The sequence below is a fragment of the Meriones unguiculatus genome, chromosome 12 (assembly GCF_030254825.1).
Source record: "Meriones unguiculatus strain TT.TT164.6M chromosome 12, Bangor_MerUng_6.1, whole genome shotgun sequence".
Taxonomy (NCBI): domain Eukaryota; kingdom Metazoa; phylum Chordata; class Mammalia; order Rodentia; family Muridae; genus Meriones; species Meriones unguiculatus.
This window is the reverse complement of record NC_083360.1, coordinates 77,837,120-77,855,423: the sequence shown is the minus strand read 5'-3', so window position 1 is coordinate 77,855,423 and position 18,304 is coordinate 77,837,120. Positions and strand designations below refer to the sequence as shown.

The window sequence follows — 18,304 nt, the reverse complement described above, 5'->3', positions numbered from 1 at the left end:
CAGATGCCAACATATTTCCAGATGGTTCCACCTACAGCTCCACGCTTCTGCATTCAAGGATAAAAGACTACCTAAAGAATCAGAGTGAAAATCCATTATTCAAATATACTAAACTCAAGAGGCAGAGGCAGGCAGAACTCGGTGGGCTTGATGCCCTTCTAGTATACAGAATAAATTCCAGGCCTGGCTACAAAGTGAGACACTGTCTTACATACATACATACATACATACACACATACACACACACACACTGAAGCAATGGCACAGAGAAAAAGATTAACAAAATTAATCTTTAGTATAGCTACCACAATAAAAATACTAATAACAAAGGTTTTACCCCTAGAAGCCTTTCACTGTTCTCTTTCTCAAAGAATGCACCACAATCCATCAAGTTCTAAGACCTCTGCCTTATAAAGGGGTAGTCAATGACATCTTCTCCCTCACCTCTCACATCATAAGCTTAAGTATCTTCCCCTGATAATCTCCTCCCACCTGTAGGCAATTCTAACATTCTCCTTACTGGGCTCTCCCATCTTCTGTCTTCTCTAAATTACATTCTCTCTCAGAATAGAAAGCATCAAGTCCTTTTTGTCTTTGACTACCTAGTGTATGCCTGCCTTCCCTGGTACACAGAAAATTTGATTTTGTGATAGACTATTTTACTTAACTGTGCTGGCTTGACAAACTTGACACAAGCTGAAGTTACCTGAAAGGAGGGAAACTCAATGGAGAAAATGTCTCTACAAGATCCAGCTATTTGGCATTTTCTTAATTAGTGATGGCTAGGGGAGGCACTGGCCCATTGTGGGCAGTGCCATCCTTAGGCTGGTGGTCCCTGCATTCTACAAGAAAGCAGGCTGAGCAAGCCATGATGAGCAATGTAGTTAGCAGCATCCCTCTACGGCCTTTGCATCCGTTTCTGACCCCAGGTTCCTGCCCTGTTTGAGTTCCATTAATGATGTGCTACAGTGTGGAAGTGTAAGCCAAATAAACCTTTCCTCCCCAACTTGCTTTTGGTCATGGTGGTTTATCTCCGCAATAGAAACCTTAACTAGGATAATCACTACACTGTGACCTAGAAGAATGGCTAGTCAACAAATAAAAGTTATATGTGTGGTAAAGGCTACAAATGGATTCATAAACAGTCCTAAAAATAAACTGGCTATTGGGCTCACGTTCCAACATAAGGCATGACTAAAGACATAAATTCTGATAACAGAATTCTGCAGCTTAACTCTGAAACCAAACGTCATATAGTTGACAATCTTGGCCCATTTAATTAGCAGTAGTTCATAAAGTAGCAGTAAATTTTAAAATCCTGTTGTTTGATAAAAACAGGTGAATCTGCAGCTGACCTACCTGATCAGCTTCCTTCAAACCTGACAACCAGCTGGCCTAGCCTCTAGCCTAGTAAGCCCATCCCTATAAATCAACAGCAAATACTCAAATTCCTTCCATTCTCAATGTAATCTTTAAGGCTCTGCTGCTACTCACAGCTTCACATCTGAGCCCTTGCCATTGGTTCACTGAAAAGGTTTGTTGTTTTGTTTTGTTTTTCTGCAAATTCAGGCATTGCATACCCACTTAAGTGCATGACAACTGACAACAAAAAGCAGTCCATTGGGGCCTTTCTAATCTCTAGACTCTACAATTCAGCTTTAGGGATTTGTTCACTTTATGCTTACACCTGGAATTACTTTCCTCAAAATTGTTACTTAACAAAATTTCTACCCACTGTTTAAGAAACATGAAATCTCCTCATGAGACGAATGGTGATAGATAGATGATAAATACATGGGAAATAAATAGATGGAAGCCTAGACAGATGATAAATATAATATAAATAAATAGATATAAAATAGATAACTATATATAAACAGAAAGACAGATAAATATGACTACTTAGCACATATTTGCTGAACTAATGCTCTTTATTCATTACAAGCTAAAGAAATCTTTGCAGCTTCAGTGCGTTGGGAAGCATCAAAAAGAACTGGACTTAAACACTTGAGCTTTAGTTTCTTCATCTGCAAAATATCAATGATAATAGCTCATTGAGCTCATATAACGTAGAGATAATGCTTTGAAATTATATAGTACAGAGAGGAGTCACAGAGGCAGGATTTATGATCAGTGTCACGATTTCATTAAATAGTAAGAATCTGGTAAATGACTAAAATTTCAGGAAAAAGGAAACTTGAAACTCAAAACTCTCAGAGAAATATATATTAAAAATTATGTAGTTATGTAGTTTTTACCTTTTTTCCAACAAAGAATTTCATGAATAAATTAATTCTGGAAATAAAAATGTTGGGTTTTGCTTATTTGAGGTGATCCTTTTTTGTTGGGTGGCTTAGGGTTTATTGTTTGTTTTGTTATGTTTTAGAGACAATAGTTTCACTTTATGGCCCACGCTGACCTAAAATAAACTATGTGTCCCAGCCTGGCCTCAAACTCCTGGAACTCCTCCCTATATCAGGCCCCTGAGAGCTGGAATTACAGGCATGCACCAACTCAAGACAATATACATTTATCATCTTAAACATAACTAAAAATATTTCAGATTAATTAGAAATAATCCCAACTAAGAAGAGTTGGTTTTAATTTTATTGATAGTTATAGATTGGATCTCTTAAAGTAGAATGACTGGACACATGCCTGTAAACCCTGACACTGAAATAGGAAGACAGGGTTAGAGTCAGCCCAGCCTCATAGGGAGACTGGTTTTTTTGTTTTGTTTTGTTTTTCCTGTCAATAGTGATTTATTTTTAGGTGGTGTTCTGGGTAGCCCAGGCTGACCTAGAACTTACTTTATAGCCAAGGGTAATCTTTTTTTTTCTTTTTTTTAAATTTTTTTTGCAATTTATTCATTATATATCCCGGTTGAAGCCCCCCCCAGTTCCGCCCTCCCACCCTCTTCCCTCCTATCCCCTTCCCCTAGTCCACTGAAAGGGGGAGTTTCTACTCTGTCATCTGCCCATAGCTTACCATGGTGAGACTGTTTTAAGACAAAACAAAACAAAGAGAACTGTTTATTAGAAACAATGTAACAGTAATTACAAAAGTCACTCAAATTGCAGGGTTCCTATAAAACAAGACACAAAATATCTATCTGTATAACATTAGCAAATGCTAATACAAAAATGATATCTAAAGCTATCAGACTTGTTAGAACAAGCAAATCTTCAAATCAGAGTTTCACAAAACATTTTTCAATATATTTGCATCTGAGCTGGGGAGTTAGCTCAGTGGTCAAGAGCACTGGCTAGTGTCAAGTAGGACCCTGGCTGGAATCCCAGCACCCATGTGGTGGCCCACAAGCACCTGTAACTCCAGTTCCTGGAGATCCGATGCCCTCTTCCGACTTCAGGGGTCACCAGGCACACACACGATGAACAGACACGTGTGTAGAAAAACACTCAAACACACACACACACACACACACACACTATATATATATATATATATATATATATATATATATCCAATTTTATAGAATTAGCATCAATTAAATGGCCTCTAAACTCATTTTACTAAATTATACAATTCTTCTCATTGCCCAATTTTTGGCTTTTATGGAGGGTGAACCAGTCAGTTACCTTCTGGCACTGGACTGATTAGGACTCTTCCCTGTTTGTAAAAAAAATAAGAAGAAGAAGAAGCTTTATACTTTGAAACTCAGAAAATATACAGACTGCATTTCAAAGCCTTTCCAGTCCCTCTGGGCACTTCCTAAAGACTCATAATCTAATTACAAACCACAAAGCAGCAAGCAGACTGGTCCATCTGCTATCAGCTGACACGAAATCAGTTCTAAACCCCACCGAAATGTAAGATCAGAAAAGGTAAACAAACAGAAGAAAATTCCCACCTAAATAATTCAAACATCAAAAAGCCACAAGACGGTACAGTCTTAACTCCGAAGGAGCAATGAAGCTCACGTGGGAAAGTAATCAATAAAAAACGAGAACGTAAGACAAAGAAAACCCTGAGAAATAGAAACTCAAGCAGAGTCATGCAGAGCTGACCCCAGCCACATCGGGTCAACGCAGGGAAGACAGTATTCTGAGTTTCCAAACCCTCAAAACCCCTCGGATGTGGGTTGCCATCTGAAAGTGGGCGAGAGCCAAAAGGGTGAAGTCGGTATTATTAGCATAGCCAGGGCAGAGTGTTACAGACTGGGCTTACCAACAGCCCAGAGGGGCAACGGGGCTACAGACGGGCAAATTGAGACCTAACGTTTCCCCGCACGCATTTTGTTTGTTTGTTTTAAATGGAAAGAAACACAGGGAAGAGTCGGTGGGATAAGGCAGTCAGGGGTAAAACATCTGGTCAGGAAGGACAGAACAGCTGGCCACTGGAAGGCTTACAGTTCAAAGGGCGAAGGGACGTCGGAAGGTAACCCGCAGGAGGAAGCAGAATCCAGAGAAGTTCCAAAGCCCTCCGGGAACCCAGACCGTTGGCCGCGGGTCTGCACCAAGGGCGGGGGTCCCCAGAACCGGCCATCCGGAGACTACAAACACCAAGCTCCAACCTCCTCCACGCCGCCAGCCTCAGGCCGACCCCTCGGCGACACAGGACTGGATAACTGTGCAGGCGCGCAGGAGTCCCCACAGCAGGACACACTCTGGCTCCAGCAGCGGCGCCGAGCAGCGCGGACGCACCGACGTGCGGGATGAGGCCCTGCGCGGCCACCGTAGCTCCGGACTCCAACGCCTCCGCAGGCCGCGATCCTGCAGGCGTCCGTGTCTGAGGCCCTCAGCTCCCGGGCTGCAAGAGGAGAGCCTAGAGCGGTGCATTTGTGAGTAGCAGCCCAGTGTTAGGATTTGCAGCTGTCCCCTGTAGCTGTAACTACTGGATCTCAGGTGCCACGCAGCGTGAGCGTCTGCGGCCTCGGAACTACAAGGTCCAGCATGCACAGAGCTGTGGGTCCTTACAACCAAACCTACTTGGTTAAAAATACTGTCTAATCCAAGGCAAGCTGCGGTTAGGAGTATTGATTACATCCTGGTGGAGCGTCTAGGGACGTGTGCATTCAGTTTTCACATTCAGATTCTTGTCAAGGATTGAATTACAGGACCTGCCTTTTAAGAAATATGGGAGAAATGCCAAATCACGACAAAATGGAATTCTGCTAATCTGTCGTTTTCAGTGACGCAGGCTGTTGGAGCAGTGCGTAAGAAAGAAGAGTAGAAACTAGTAGGAAAATTAACAAACAAATAACAGTCTCCACTACCCGACAGTTGAGAGAATGAAGGCCTTCTGGAATATAAAATAGGTTCTTCGAATTTTAACTGTGTTTCAGGATCAGAAATGAGTGGCGTTTTGTTTTAAGACAGGATCTCTCAATACTATCGGGGCTGGCCCGGAACTCGTGATCTTTTCTCAACCCCCTGGTGTTGGATTAAGAGATTTGTGCTATGATGCTGGGAAAATTATTTTTACTGTTATGAAAACAGTTGCCTAGAATTACTAGAGTAATTTTATTCACCATTCACATGGGCCACCCAAATAAACAGGTGAGACATTTATTAGCAGAGATAGTAAAGTATCTGCTCCTTTACTTGGATAGTTTGTTTCATATTTTGAAACACAGAACACTCTCTGATGGTTTACACGAGATGACTTACTACAAGCTGTCCTGGGCCTTTTTTATAACTTATAGAATTGTATGAGGGTTCTCTAAAGGAGCTTAACTGATGGAATGAATATAGATTAGGAGGGGATTTATTAGACTGGCGCCCAGGATGTAGCCCAGCTAGTCCAACAATGACTGCCCCACACTGGAAAGGGAGGGACTCCATAGTTAGTCCATGCGGTGGGAGGTCTCAGGAATCCCAATCTGGCACTGGATTCCTGGAAGATTCTTGGAAGTATGTCTTCCATTGAATCCCAAAAAAAGGTGAATTTAGGACTGGCAGCAACAGGATAAATGAACTTGCCAGCTAAAATGAGGGCAAGGGACATAGAACAGTTTCCTTCTATGTCTTTTTATTTGGCCTGCTACCAGAAATCGTGGTCCAAATCTAGGGTGGGTCTTCCTACTTCAAATAAGGTGATTAAGAAAATTCCTCATGGGCTGGAGAGATGGCTCAGAGGTTAAGAGCACTGGTTATTCTTCCAAAGGTCCTGAGTTTAATTCCCAGCAACCACATGGTGGCTCATAACCATTTATAATGAGATCTGGTGCCTTCTTTTGGTGTGTAAGCACACATGCAGGCAGAATCCTGTATAAATAATAATAAATCTTTTTAAGAAAGGAAAGGAGAGGAGGGGAGGGGAGAAGAGGGAAGGAGGAAAGGAAAGGAAGGGAAGGAAGGGAGGGAGGGAGGGAGGAAAGAAAAGAAGGAAGGAGGGAAGGAAGGTCCTCACTAGAGTGCCCAGAAGCCTTAGTCTGAGTTAATTCCAAATGTAGTCAAATTGACCATCAGAATTATCCATCACACTTCTATTACCAGAATGACTGTATTTTAATTTTGACATACTATATTGACAAGCCATGAGAATCAATGCTTGGATTTATATGATAAGTATTCAAAATTATGGCATAATACATGTATACCATGAGCAAGAGCTTTCTGTAGATTTATGGTGAAACAAACTTGAATTGGTTAGAAAAGGAAATGGGAATGTCTTTCATTTTTACAATTTCACACAGGAGTCACAGAGGGACTTTCTGTTCTCTAACACTGGCATGAAATCAGCTACCACACAAACTGCTTTCCAACTCCAGCATGCTGAATTATGCAGTATAAGCAAGTAAATATTTTAAATCTATGATCATGGAAAACAGTCTGCTGCTTTTCATACTTCTGCACCAAACTGGGATTGCAGTGGAAGAGAACATTTCCAGCAGCGATTTGGTGAGAATGCTGATGAACTATAGTTGAGAGAAGTGTGATTCATAGGTGTTTGTAATAAGTAAACACTAGCTTACATCCACTTCATAGCAATATTAAGGAAGCTTTTTAAATATGCTGCATCTCTGGTAGACATAGCTAAAAGCAGTTTCAATGATCAATTGTGTAAATGAATACAAGACAGAGGTTTAAAAGTGCATAATTTATGTAATGGACTACTTTTTAGAGAGTCTTAGAGCTGCAGCACTCAGCAATGCTTTCTCCTATAAATGTGTCTTTGTCTACATATACACAAGAGTTAAAACTGGACTGCTCATTTCAACAGATTGGGGACAAAGCACTATTAGCTCTTCCTGAAGCAGGGATAGTTTTGATAAGTAGGAGATAATTAGGGGACATGTCAAGGGGAAAGGACAGAGATAAAAGCTCCAGCTTTTAGAAAGTAAAAAACATGTATATAACCTTGACCGAATAATCTTTTAAACATTTATTAAACTGCAACCCTTTGTAAGCTGATCAATCTTCTCAGAGGCAAGAATGGCCTTTTGAACCTCTCTGTCCCTAGACTCCAAACACTATACTCTATAGAGACCAACAAGTTCTCAGAGTTTCTTGGCATGCACAGAGATGCTAAGGCTCACAGCATCCTTCTCACTCGTACTATTAACTCTTGGTTTATCTGTGGTTTTGATTGCTGTTGTCTTGTCTTGAGACAGGGTTCCTTATAGCACAAGATGGTCTCCAACTCACAAAGTAGCAGAGAATGACCTTGCTAAACTCCTTATCCTCCTGTCTCTAAATCCCTAGTAGTTTTATTGTAAGGTATTTCATTTGAGCTGGGTGCCTATTTTATTTTGCTTTATCTTTTATATAGGTCTTGCTGAGTTCCTCAGGACTTGAACTTACTCTGTAGCCCAGCCAGGCCTGCTGCTTGCCATCCGCCTGCCTCAGCCTCCCGAGTACTGGGATTACAGGCCTGTGTTACCAGGTCCAACTTTAATATAACATTAGCTTTCTGTTTTGTTTTGGGGAATGTTGTTGGTTTTTTTATTTGTTATTTGAGACAAGGTCTTATTGTGTGGCCAAGGCTGACCTGATACTCACAGAAATCGGCCTGCCTCTGCTCCCAAACGCTTGGATTGAAGGAGTGTGCCACCATACCTGGCTAATATATTATTTCTAATGCCCATGCTTTTTAAAAAAATCTGTAATCCAAGTTATATAACAAAATAATGATTGTAGCCAGAATATTTGATGAATCAGAATGTCACACTTAAGAACCATGAGAAGCAATTTCCTGGAGCAAGGAAGGCTCATTTGATAAAGTGCCTACATGCAGGCATGAGGACCTGAATCCAGCCCCCAGCACCCACGTAAAAGTCAAAAGGGCAGTTCATATCTACTCCTGTGCTGGAGCAGGTAGGAGCAGAGAGGAAACGCCCTGAAGCTTATCTGTCAGCAAACCTCACTAAATTAATGGGCTCAGTGAGAGCCTGCTGTCTCAAAAAATAAGGTGTTTAGCAACTGATGGGGGGGGGAGAAAAAAACAATGTTGACTCTGGCATCCACATCCATGCACACCCATGCATACACACCCACACGAACACATACATGCACAAAGACCCAAAAAATATTCTAACCTCTGCAAAATACATTCTCCTCAGCAAAATAAATCGCATTTAAGTCTTAGCAAATATTTAAAAAGCAATTAATTTTTGTATTGTTTCAGATCATATTTGAATAAAACTAGAAATTAACAGTTTGTTAAACTACGGGAAATATGCAAGTACATGGAGATTGAACAAAAATACTTCTGAATAATTGATGGGTCATTGGATAAATCAATAAGGACAATGAAAAATTTTTGGAGTCAAAGGAAAATGAAAAGACAATTAGGCAAAACTTTTGGGATACAGATAAGGCAGTTCTAGAAAGTCTTACAGTTTTACCTATATTTGAAATCATGAGCCAGGCAGGGTGGTGCACACCTATAATGCCAGCACTTGCTAGGCTGAAGCAGAAGGATCAGGAGATTGCAGCCAGCCTGGGTAAAAGATAAAAGATCCTGTCTCAAAACAGTACGAAGGTGTTCTCAAATAACCTCAGGTTACACCTCAAGGCTCTAGAATAACAAGAAAAGTCCAGGCACAAAATTAGAGGAAAGTGATAAAATCAGGGTTGAAATAAAGTGGGGACAAAAAGGGCAAAAGATTTATGAAAAGGAGGCTGGACAAATGGTTCAGAGGTTAAGAGCACTGGATGCTCTTCCAGAAGTCCTGAGTTCAATTCCCAGCAACCAAAAAGATGGCTGATAACCATCAATAATGAGATCTGGTGCCCTCTCTTTTGGCCTGCAGGCATACATGCAGGCAGAACGCTGTATACATAATAAATAAATAAATCTTTTAAAAAGGGTTATGAAAAGAGGATTTGGTTATCTTAGGAGAAGAATGAACTTAATTAAAATAAATGACATAAATCCATAAAATTAAAAAAAAATGGCTCAGGTCTATAATAAGATTGAATCAAAAACCCCACAAACAAAACTGCAAGATCAAATGTATTTTTAAATATTGTTTCTTTACACTTATTTAAGTGTGTGTGTCATCAGTGTGTGTTTCTGTGTCTGGGTATATGTGTCTGTGTGTGTGTTGTGCTTACATACACGGTCATGGTCATGCCACAGTATACATGTGAAGGTCACAGTTCAATTTGCGGAAATCAATGCTTTCCTTGCACCATGCAGTTCTGGGACAAGCTCAGGTCTCCATGTTTGGCAGCAAGCATCTTTACCTGCTGAGCCGTCTTAACATCCAAGATCAGACAGATTTACGGTTGTGCTCTACTGAACCTTTAAAGAGCTATCTCCAATGCCCATCAAACTATTCTCTAAAATGGAAAGGGAAAAAAATGCTTCTAAACTGTTTCTGTGAGGCCAGAATTACCTTTGAAGAGTTTAAGTTAGCTCGAGTATGGTTAGTCTGAGAATAACTCTGTTTTGAAATAAGGAGCCATCTTGACTAGAAGCTGAATTCAGGTAGCAGGAAATATCACAAACTGTGCACCTGGCAGAAAACAAAGTTAACTCTCCTAGCAACAGCCTTCAGGAAATAATACAGAATAAATGCATCATAGAAAATAGAGACAAACTCCCTGGCAATAATCAATGGGAATTGGTTGATAATCGGGTGGGAAAATTCTCCCCAATGTTTCAGATATGGTTTAGAAAAATAGCCATTGTGATTATATGCCTTAGCCATTGTATTGTGATTGTGTGCCTCAGAAAAGGCCACCCTGCCCTGCTAAATTTCACTCAATTCTGTAACACCAAGACTTATGCCCCACTGCTTGCCACCATGGAAACCCCCTGATCACAGACTGTCCCTTTAAAAATCCTGCTCATTCAGAGCTCGGGGTCCCTCTTCTCTACTGCTGTGTCAGTGAGACTTAGGTCCTGACTTCTTCGATCGCTCTCGTAATAAAGCTCTCTTGCAATTGCATCAAGTCATCTCCTGGTGGTCTCTGAGGGTCCTGCGAACCTGGCATTACACCTTGATACCAAAACCAGAAAGAGAAAAGTTGAGACAGACTTTCCTAATGACAATAAATCTTCAACAAAACACAAGTCAAATTTAAATAAATAAATAAATGCATAAATCATAAAAGTAAATAGTGAAGACTCATACACCGTGATGAAGTTGCTTTTATTCCAGGGATATGAGGACTGTTTAACACCTGCACATCAGTAAATGTAACACAGCACACAAGTGGGACCAAGGGCAAACTACATGATCATCTCAATGGAGAACAGACCTTTGACAAATCTCTGAAAAATCCTCCTGACAAAAGCCCTCAAGAAACTAAAATATGGCTGAGGAGGTGGCTTCCTGGATCAAATACCAGTTCGGAGACTGGAGTTTGGATCTGTAGGGAAAGAAGCCAGACAGAGGTGGTTGACACATGTAATCCCAGCATTCATGAGGGTCTCCAGGGCACACGAGGTAAATAGACTAGTCATGGTGGAAAGTTCTGGGTTCAGTGAAGGACACTGCCAAAATAAATAAAATGAGGAGCTATTGAGACATCAGGGGTCAGCCTCAGACCTCCACACATGAGCACACATGGGCATGTACACTTTCACACACATGCACCCACACAGGTGTAAACATGTATTCACATATGCATACATTCAAAGAAAGAAAGGACCAAACCTCAACATAATAGTTTACATACAACAAAATACTGACTAGGAAACCACTACGTGTTTCTTTTAAAATCAGGAGTGAGAAAAGGGTGTCTACTCTGTCTACTCTTTAGGGCTTCAGTTTTTCACCAGACTAATAAGGAAAGAGAGAGCAATAAAAGGACCACAAATTAGAAAGCAAGAAGTCAAACTATTCCTATTTGTAGAGTATGATTATATATTTAAAACCTTAAAGATTCTTCGGGAAGTGTCTGACTTCCTTTGCTTGTAAACTAGCCTAAGGTATTAAAAAGTACCATGAATTTTTAAAATGTTTATAATAACGTGAAAAAATGCTTTAAGTTGTCAAGAGAAGCAAAACCAGGTTGATGTATAAAACAATCATTTCTTAGTAGATCCAAGCACACACTTTTTTGCCTCTGTTTGTGTTCCTGTCTGTGCTTCAGAGGTATTCGTGAACTGCCATGTATTTAAAATAGATGGATATACTGATTACGGCAAGCAGTCTTCAAAAATGGCCTCCAGCGTTGCTCACTTGCTTGCATTTGTAGTCCTGTGTAATCACCGCCCCTTGATCATGACCTGGGCCTTGTGCTGGTTGCCACGCCCATGACTAGGCTGCATAAAAAACCATGACTTCTATCTTGTTGGCTATCTTTATGAGCTTCTTGGCTCACCTGCTTCCGTGAAGCAAGCTGCTATTGTTGGAGAAACCCTGTAGCAATGAACGGAGGGCGGCTATGGCCAATAGCCAAAGAGAAACCACAACTCTCAGCCCAGGCACCCCAAGGGCCTGAATTGTGGACAGCCAGGTAGCATGAAGGTACAGTCTTCCCACGCCCATGCCTTCAGATGAGAACAAAGGCCTCAGTCTACACTTGGACCAGCCTTGTCAGAAACCAGGAGGCAGAGGCCATGCCCTGATTTCAATAAAACATCATGAAATAATAAATGTTTCTCCAAGTCACAAAGAGTTGAGGGAGTTTGCTATACAGAATACATAATCAACAGTGTGGCTGAAATATTTATTATACTAAAAAGTGCACACACACACATACATACATACATACATACATGCACGCATGCACACACACTTTTATATTTGGGTGCACTCAGTCATAAAGACACCGATTTTGAACCCTAGCTAAGATAAGAGTAAGAGTCTGGCAGTCTAATGAGGAAGTGCTTGCCTGGCATATGTGACTGACACCCGACATTCCATCACACAAAAAAGTAAAAGTAAAATAAGCATTGAAAATTGTCTTACTTTTCTAAAATGTTTTAAAGTGGCTAATTAAAATTTGTGAATATTAAAGTTCAATTTATCTGAGTCATTTTAATTTTCACTAGATAAAAGTATATTTGCCATTGAATTTTAAAATGACCCCCCCACACACACACCTTTCCCCCCTTTTGGTCCCAAGTTTACAAGTTAACTTTTTTTAAAAAAAGATTTATTTATGGCAGGCGATGGTGGCACACGCCTCTGGGGAGGCAGAGGCAGGCAGATCTCTGAGTTTGAGGCTAGCCTGGTCTACAGAGCGAGTTCCAGGACAGCCAGGATTAAACAGAAAAAACAAAAAAACAAAAACAAAAAAAATAAAATAAAAAACTGTCTCAAAAACAGTTTTTTCAAAAACAAACAAGTTTGTTTGTTTATGTTTTGTGTGGACCGGTTTTTTATCTGCATGCATGTCTGTGTACCACCTGAATGCCAAGTGCCTACAGACAGTTGCAAACTACTTAGCCATTTCTTTGGCCCCTAAAATTAACCCATGAATACCTGTATTTCAGCTAGGAATAGGCAAGAGAACTGTAGGCCAAGAATCATCCTGAGGGCGTTCACATATGTGCGCACAAGCCCACACGCATGCGCAAGCTGCATCCGCATACGCCAAAATGTTTAACATCAAGCATGCCAGGGATAGCAACTCACCTGCACCTTGTGTGAGATTGTTAAAATACAAAAGTGGCCCCCATGTCCGCCTGTTATGTCAGGAATGCGAGGGGCAGGTTAAACTTTTCCCAACGGTGTGTGTGGGGGGGGGGATGTTGTTTTGTTTTTGTTTCTGGTTTTTGTTTTGTTTTGTTTTGTTTGAGACAGGACCTCAAGAAGCACAGGCTAGCCTCACAGTCCTTGAAAATGGCCTCGAACTTCTGATCCTCCTGCCTCTCCTTCCCGGGTATTGGGACTACACGCATATACCACCATACCACCCAGTTCATGAGATCCTGGGATCAATTCTAGGAATTCGTTCACACCTGACAAGCACTACATCCATAGCCCACCGATAGTGCTTTAAAGGTTGGTTTGTTAAAAGCTCATTTTGGTGGCTGAAGCAAGAGGCAGTTCTAGAGACAGTGCAGCTCAGTAAGGTGTGCTGCGTGATGGGTATTCCTTCTTAGAAAAATCACCAGTGGGCTAATTACCCTTGTTCCATGTCTCAGAAGTGCCCAACACCAGAGGGTTCAGGGTGCTCTGTGTCTATGTTCTTTCTGGACAAGGTGCTAGGGTTCCTTCCAGCCCAAAAACAGGGTACGCCCTTTGGATAGTATTCTCTATAATGCTGATGCATGTCATGGAGTGGAATGCCCCTGAGGCACCTTTAAGACCCTAGCCACCTGGAACCACCCAGGGTGTGCCAGAAGGACTTTTCTCTTCAGAGTCTGGGAATCCAGAAGCAGAAAACAAACAAACAACAACAACAAAAAAAAACTGTAACAAATAACTGATTTGTAGCCTCCATCTAGCTAATTATTAAAGACAGTGTTGCAGGAATCTGTTTGAAATAAACACTCCCACACCAAAGAGAGGCAAGAGGGGAACATCATGGTGGGCTGGAGCCAGGACAGCTCCTGAAAGGCTTTTGATCTCAGGTCCAGTTCAAATTTTCATTATACTCCAAAACCACAAGGTGGGCGTGCAAGCAAGCAAGGTTTTACAGAAGCGTACGTGACGGTCAGCAGGCTGTGAAGGACAACGACCCATTCTTTCTGTTATTTTTCCAGGCCATTCTGTTACAGGTCGCAAGTGAAGTCGTGCTTGGCAAATATGCCAGAAGTGCTTTAGGTAAATCAATAAATCAGGATCTAAGAATTGGTCTTTTTTAAGTTATTCAACATAAACCAATGAACACAAAATGGTACATAAAAATAGTTGCAGAAATTAAATACCAAAGAAATAAAGCTGCCAATCAACACATGGACTAGTGGACTAAATACAGTTTCCATAAAAAGAGACACAAATATCAAATAACTAGCTGTTTTCTTTCCAAATCCCTTGTCAATGGTGAAATGCAAGGACAATTCATGGAGCGGACCTAACCCCTCGGCTCAGGTGTAGCCCACAGACTCAGTCTCCAAAGTGGGTTCCCTAGTAAGGAAAGCAGGGACTGTCTCTGACATGAACTCAGCAGGCTCTCTGATCACCTCCCCCTTCGGGGCACAGCCTTGCCAGGCCACAGAGGAAGACAACGCAGCCCCATGAGACCTGATAGACCTGAAGGGGAGGCGGACCTCCCCTATCAGTGGACTAGGGGAGGGACATAGGGGGAGAAGAGGGAGGGTGGGTGGGATTGAGAGAGGACGAGGGAGGGTGCCACAGCCAGGATACAAATTGAATAAATTGTAATAAATGATAATGAAAGAAAGAAAGGAAAGAAGGAAAGAAGGAAGGAAGGAAGGAAGGAAGGAAGGAAGGAAGGAAGGAAGGAAGGAAGAAAAAGAAGGAAAGAAAGATCTGACAATAAATGTCAGAGAGAGTGAGGAAAGATGAAATGTATTCACCATTGGCAGGGTGCAAATTAATACAGCCACCACAGAAATCAGAATGGAGGGGCCTCAGAAAATTAAAACTACAACTACCATGTGACCCAGATATGCCACTGCTGGGCATGTGCCTGGAGAAGTCCATCTCCTATCTCAGGGCTACATCAGTGGTTATTACTGCTCTGTCCACTACAGCAAGGACACATTAAATGTCCATCAGCAGATGAATGGGTGATGGAAGCCTGCTACGTTTATAAAACAGAACATTATCCAGCTCCGAAGAGAATAAATGATCCTTTCATCACCGCAGAAAAGGAAACTGAGGCAGGCAGAACAGTTGAGTGAGCACAGCCAGTTTGCTCCACACAGTGAGTTCCAGGCAAGGCAAACCTACCTAGTGAGACACTGTCAAAAATAATAATAATAATAATAAAATAAAACTGGTCTGGCTTAGCAACTAACAGCAATGCTGCTCTCCAGAGGACCTGAGTTTGATTCCTAGAGCCCGCATGGTTCACAAAAATCTGTAATTCCAGGGGATCCAATACCCAATTCTGACCTCCATGGACACCAGGCATGCAAGTGGTATACATACATGCATACAAGTGTGTATTTGTGTGTGTGTGTGTGTGTGTAGCAATGTACATAGGGGGACAGTAAAGCACTTAGGAAGGAGAACAAGAATGGAGACTTTCAGATGATGTGGAAGGACAGAATGCAGCCAGTCATGAATATAGGAGCTGATTGTTTTTCTAGTTTATCTCTGGCAGTTGTAGTTTTAATTTTCTGAGGCCCCTCCATTCTGATTTTCCTTTCAGAGAGCAATTCCCAGGCATGAGATACTTGTTATAAATTGTGACTGATATGTCAATGACACCTTCCTTAATTATGAAGCATAGTGCCACGCTTCGTGGATCACACTTCCCCAGAAATTTTCCTCGGACTCATTTTCTGGAGGACGGCAGGCATAAAACTCATCGGAGTAGACGTATTTCATCCAGTGACCAGGAGGTGGCGACCATGACCTGGTGTTTGATTTTCAGAGACTTCTTAGGATCATATGTTAAACCAATACCTTTTTTTTTTTTCTTTTTCTTTTTTAAGTGGGCTAGACCTGTTTCTGCAGGAATTATGGAATGAGTTAGCCAATATTCTAGTAAGGCTTAACATCCGCAGTAATAAACTCACTTTTAGAAGAATCTCTTCTGTCGAAAGGTCTATATTTTTAGGTTGTTATTTTGTAATAGCTAATAGAATAGATCTAAGACCTTTTTTTTTTTTTTTGCTGCAATCAAGAATTTAAATTATTTCATCTGTCATAAATAAATGAACTGTGTGTTCAGTGCTCAAATTCAGACCCAGGGCCTCACACACATGGCAAATGCTCTCTCACCAGACTGCATGTCCAGCTCTTGGTGTTCTGAGACAGACTCTCACTATGTAGTTCAGGTTGCCCTTGGACTTGCTAGATAGCCCAGGCTGGCCGCAGACTCTTCCTCTTTCATCCTGGCTCAACTCACAAATGCTTCAATTATAGCTGTGTGCCACCATTACTACCTTTTTTATGTTCAGTGGACAATAATTTCTAGTTTTTCTTGTCATTGGATTTCTTTTAACAATAACATTAGATCTGGCTGATTCTGCTTTCCATCTTCCTTTATATCATAGAACTCTGTGATCCCTGATGTGGTGGCGCACACCTTTAGTATCAGTGCTCAAGTGGCTGAGGCAGGTGGATCTCTGTGAGTTCAAGGCCAGCCTGGTCTACAGAGTGAGTCCAGAACAGCCAGGGCTACACTGAGAAACCCTGTTTCAGAAAGCAAAACAAATAAACCAATGAAGCTCTGTGATAATTTACCAATAATAATAATGATGATGAAACACCATGACTAATAGCAACTTGGGGAAGGAAAGGGTTTACTTGGCTTATATATCCTGAATCATAGTCCACCTCGGGACGCCAACGCAGAACCTCAAGCTGGTAGAAACTAATCCAGAGGCCCCGGGGGAGGGGAAGTGCTGCTACTGGTATGCCCATCACGGCTTGCCAGGACCCAGGACCACACTGCCCAGTGTGCTGCACAGTGGCTGCCCCCCCCCCCCCGCCCCATCAATCACTAACTACGAAAATGTCCCACAAACTTCCCTACAGCCAAATCTTGGGACGGCATTCTCTCCATTAAAAGTCACGCCTCTCAGATGACTCCAGCTTGTGCCAAGCTGACACAAAACCAGCATGCACCACCTTCAAAACAAAATGAGAAAACACTACCTCGGTTATCCCAGAGAACCTCTGTTTTCACAGCACTCTGCCTCCATTTCAGGATGCAGTCCTTTGCAGGCTTCATTAGCCCTACTGCTAGCTCCTCAGGTGTGGGAGTCATATACCACTTCCCAAGATATCTGTGGCCATAGCAGGTACAGCCCCATCTACCAATCACACCTACATGAGTTTTGAAAACTTCTAGGACTTGTTTTCTCAGAAGCTCTAAGCCTGTAGGCAGGACTGTCTTTGCAGATGGATCCCCATTCTGGGTCGGTGCACACCTAGAAAGGGGTCTCAGGGCACAAATGTTCGGGTCCTTGTACCCCTTTCACTAGTCTCTGGCTGCAGGCGGCCCTCAGAGAGGTGACAGAGTACTGAGTGAGGTGCCAAGACAATTCACACAGGCAGGCTGGACTCGGAGACAATAGTGCCAAGAGCTGAGGAAACCGTGCCTGCTATGCAAGGTACTGACTGGCTGGCATACTCCTAAATCCACTTCAGACTGGCTTTTGAAGAAGAAAATGAGATCCAAGCAGAAGAAACTAAGCTGGAAAGAAATACCAAAACCAACGTCATTAGAATCTGTCAGTCAAATTCTACCATGTAATTCTTAATTCCATGAGCCAGTAGATTCCATTTTCTGTTTAGACTCTCTGAAGTTGGGTTTCTGTCCCTTGCAACTGAGACTCCTGGTTAGCGACTCGCACTGTCTGAAGAAAACAATAATCACTGTTTCCTGCTTCAAACACTTATCACAATGCTCACGTGATAATTGATTTGTTTATACACCTTCCTAACTAGCCTGTAAAACCCCTTCGAAGATCATACTTTATTCATCCAATTTCACACATCCATGGCGATGCCAAAATAAAGAAGATAATGAGTAAGTGTTCATTGAATAAGAAAATACAAAATTATAAATAGTGCATGGGCATAGACATGGAGCTCACAGAATGCACAAAGTAAGGAAAACACAGCCCAAATGTGACTTTGCAGGGCAGGATTCGTGTTTTCAGACTTCACATTTCTTCTATTAGCCCTATCAAAATCAGTTCATCCTAACATACTCAGATCCTTTTTACGCCCCCTCTCTCTCCCTTTCTCTTTCTGTCAGAGTTCAGAGGTAGAATGAACTTCCCATGACTTTTCTGTTTCTTTTCTTTGGCTTTTCTGTTGTCCTTAAAGCTGACCCTCATGCTGGCCACC

General features: G+C 41.8%; 1 protein-coding gene and 1 long non-coding RNA gene across 8 annotated transcripts in view; one reads left to right on the top strand and one right to left on the bottom strand.

Annotated features, from left to right (window-relative positions):
* The window catches only part of Atg4c (autophagy related 4C cysteine peptidase), a 79,076-nt gene extending 74,164 nt beyond the window's left edge, over positions 1-4,912 (bottom strand). For 2 of the 7 annotated variants that reach the window (XM_060365946.1, XM_021655553.2), the window contains exon 1: positions 4,371-4,899. The gene's annotated coding sequence lies outside the window, so the exon portion shown is untranslated. Of the gene's footprint in view, positions 1-4,370 lie in introns of all 7 variants that reach the window. The other 5 variants (XM_060365943.1, XM_060365945.1, XM_060365947.1 and 2 more) reach the window with 5 other exon arrangements.
* A 338-nt stretch (positions 4,913-5,250) lies between these two features.
* LOC132646837 (uncharacterized) overlaps positions 5,251-18,304 on the top strand; it is a 37,438-nt gene continuing 24,384 nt past the window's right edge. Inside the window, exon 1 of the long non-coding RNA XR_009585159.1 lies at positions 5,251-5,519. This is a non-coding gene — a long non-coding RNA (uncharacterized LOC132646837). The remainder of the gene's footprint in view (positions 5,520-18,304) is intronic.